Source organism: Bufo bufo, chromosome 1 (genome assembly GCF_905171765.1).
Source record: "Bufo bufo chromosome 1, aBufBuf1.1, whole genome shotgun sequence".
Classification (NCBI taxonomy): Eukaryota; Metazoa; Chordata; class Amphibia; order Anura; family Bufonidae; genus Bufo; species Bufo bufo.
This window is the reverse complement of record NC_053389.1, coordinates 668,215,185-668,218,789: the sequence shown is the minus strand read 5'-3', so window position 1 is coordinate 668,218,789 and position 3,605 is coordinate 668,215,185.

Genomic DNA, 3,605 nt, shown 5'->3' with positions numbered 1-3,605 from the left:
TTAATTCAACCTGTAATCTAAACTCTGTGTCATCTGTCACTTCTCTTATCTCTCTGCTCCTGTCCCTTAGGCTAGGTCTACACGACGACACTTGTCGCGCGACAGATAGGGCGCAACATTTGTCGCGCGACATTTTGTTGCACCAATGTCGCGCGACAATTTTTATAATGGAAGTCTATGGTGTCGCACAGAAACATGCGACATGCTGCGACTGCGACGCGACAGTCGCAGAAAAATCCATCTCGAATGGCTTTTCTGCGACTGTTGCGTCGCAGTCGCAGCATGTCGCATGTTGCAGTGCGACACCATAGACTTCCATTATAAAAATTGTCGCGCGACATTGGTGCAACAAAATGTCGCCCGACAAATGTCGTCGTGTAGACCTAGCCTTATCTTATCACTGCTGCAACAAAAGCAGCTGAGAGCCTCAGTGTAACCTGTTCTAGACTCTGACTCACGGCTCTTTTAACTCAAAGAATCGAATGAGTCTCTAACTAATCGGATCTTTAGATTCTTTTAACCTTAGACTCATTAGATTCATTTCTATTCTTAGACTCCCTGTACTACTCAGACGACTCAGAGCTGCTAGTGCTTGCCTTGCCTCAGCTCTGATTGGTTGGTGGGCGGGGAGGGGAGGGGCTGGCAGAAGCAGCTTCCACTCTAGGATCATATTACGCTCTTCCAGAGTCCCTCCCTCAGGCTCCCTGCTGCCAGCGTGAGGTGAGCGTCTCTGCATTGTCTGTGCGCTATGTGACGCTGCGCTGTGTACAACAGAGGACTTTTAGCGCGGGCCGCTCCCGACGGCCTTTTGGCTGGTGGATGGGCCTATTTTATGGTAGGGGCCTGGAGCTGCAGCTCCATCAGCCCCTACGTTAATCCGGCCCTGAGCACAGGCTTCCAGTATCCGTAGTTTCAGGTGCTGCACATCTCGTATCTTCACAGCATAGACAATTGCCTTCAGATGACCCCAAAGATAAAAGTCTAAGGGGGTCAGATCGGGAGACCATGGGGGCCATTCAACTGGCCCACGACGACCAATCCACTTTCCAGGAAACTGTTCATCTAGGAATGCTCGGACCTGACACCCACAATGTGGGGGTGCACCATCTTGCTGGAAAAACTCAGGGAACGTGCCAGCTTCAGTGCATAAAGAGGGAAACACATCATTATGTAGCAATTTTGCATATCCAGTGACCCCGTAGAACTGGCTTAGTTGCCCATAGCAGCCAATCAGATTCCACCTTTCATTTTTGACAGCTCTTTTGGAAATCCAGTTCTACTTTACACCAGTTTGATAAATGACCCCAATTATATCTACTGGGGTCACTATTTTTTCAGCAGGATAGTACCTGGGGCATTGGGGGGCCCAACGGGCACAGTATTGGGGGTGGCAGCAGGATGATACTGTGGGGACACCAGGATGGGGAGGTTGATGGAAAAACTGAGAAATCTAACGTGTCTGTGTTACAAACTCTGTAGAGACGAGATGCGGCTGAAAGAATTTGTCATGGCGGTCTAACGGAGGAGAAGAGGAAAGAGAAGGTCTAAATGACAGGAGATGTGTCTGAATGCAAGAGGTATGTGAAGTCAAGTATTGGGGGGGTGCCAGAGAAAGGACCTGCCGCAGGTGCCAAACAGCCTAGCCATTCCACTGGCTCCAGTGATCTCAAATCGGATGTTGGGGACTGGAGCAAGGCAGCCGAGGCCGGGAGTGAAGGAGCAGGAACCCAGCATCAGGATGCAGGTAAGTATGCTTCCCTTTGCAGGTCTGGTAAGGGTGGGGAGGCTGTATCCAAAAACCCAACCCAAAGGTTGCCAACCCCACTCATGCCACATCTGGTTGGTGCATTCTGCAGAGTACATGATTATGGTGCAAATTACTGGCTGAAGGCTGTCTGAGGGCTCTTTCACGTGGGCGGATGCCGTGCGGGTAATCCGCTGCGTGAATGACAGCCAAGCCCTTCTCTGGACAGCAGAGACACGGAGCATTAACATGATTGATAATGCTCTGTGCCTCTCTGTGACCTTTTTACTACAAAATCACAGTGAGATAAAGTTGTCACCGTGATTTTGTAGTAAAAAGATCACAGAGACGCACGGAGCATTATCAATCATGTTAATGCTCAGTGTCTCTGCTGTCCGGAGCTGGGCTTGGCACTCTTTCACGCAGCGGATTACCCGCACGGCATCCGCTCGTGTGAAAGACCCCAATAGTATTTTCGATCCACATTCGATCCACATTTTTTGTAAGTCGAATGTGGACTCATTCATTTCGCAATGTGCTGTCTGCATCGGTACATCCGTTCTGCTGCCCCCCAAAACAATAAAACATGTCCTATTGTTATTAGTTTTCTGGACAAGAATAAGCATTTGTTACATAGTGCGGGACCTACAGAAGGGAAAAAATGTGGGATGTGTTAGATCGGTATCAGTGTTTTGCAGATCTGCAATGTGTGGTCAGCAAAACAGACACAGTCATGTGAATATCTCCTTAGTGGTAAAGGTTATCCAAAAGTTAAAGCCCTATAAAACCCTCATCCCGCTCGGTCTCCACCATTGACCTATGAGCTGAGCATAGAGAGAGATGTGGTAAGCGCTCATGCGCTAGGGACAGCATTGCTGCAATAAATCAGCGGCCATGTTTGATCCATCCACTGTGTTCGGAATCTGATTTTAACCCTAATAATTTTCAAAGCAAAATACCATTAGGTTCATAGTAGGGAGGGATCCCGGACCGTATGGAGGGATCCACATGGGATTATTATTGCTCTGAGGAAGTTTTTCCTGCCTAAATGCTGTGTACCATCTCTGGTACCATCATACAGGAGTACAGAGGCTCCTGAATACACGCTCCGGCTCCCCCGATCCCCATCGGGGGGAGCCGGAGCACATTCGGATGACCACAGCATCTAAAGGGTTAAAATTCCACAACCGACACTACCGCCGATCGTGGACATTAGTGCCGAGTGTCTGCTCTTCAAAACATCAGACACCTGGCGGCCCGGCCACCTACGTAAATTTACTATTGAAGTTTGGGAAAGGGTTAACTTCCAAGCCTTTACACTGAGATTGGGCCAACAAGTCGGAAGAATATGATTAGGCAGATTACCTGATTTATAGGGATTCTTGACAAATTAATTCGGAACAAATCGAATTTCGTGGTGAACTTCGGCGAATCAGCCAAATCAAATTTTTCAATACTTCACTCATCTCTAGTTTCGCTCATTCATCAGGTGATCCGCAGCACCTCTAAACGGCACCTGATGAACAAGCGTTTGTACGAACCTTCTTTCTCAATAATCTGCCTGACAATTTAACATTACTTTTAACTGTCCTCTAAAGGTGAATGCACCTTACCCCTGTGTTGTGTCCTAGATTAAATGATTTTTAGATAGGTTAAGGGTGATCAGCCTTGAGGATAATGTTTCTTATTTAACTAAGTATATGGCCGCCAATTTTATTTCTAGTAGCTTAAAGCGAACCTTTCACCTCATTTTCACTTGTTAAACTAGCCACAGTACCTTATAGATTATATTGAATGTGTTGTTATCCATGTTAGTGCCGCTTTCCTGCACTTTTTATTCATAAAAAACCCGTCTTATAAA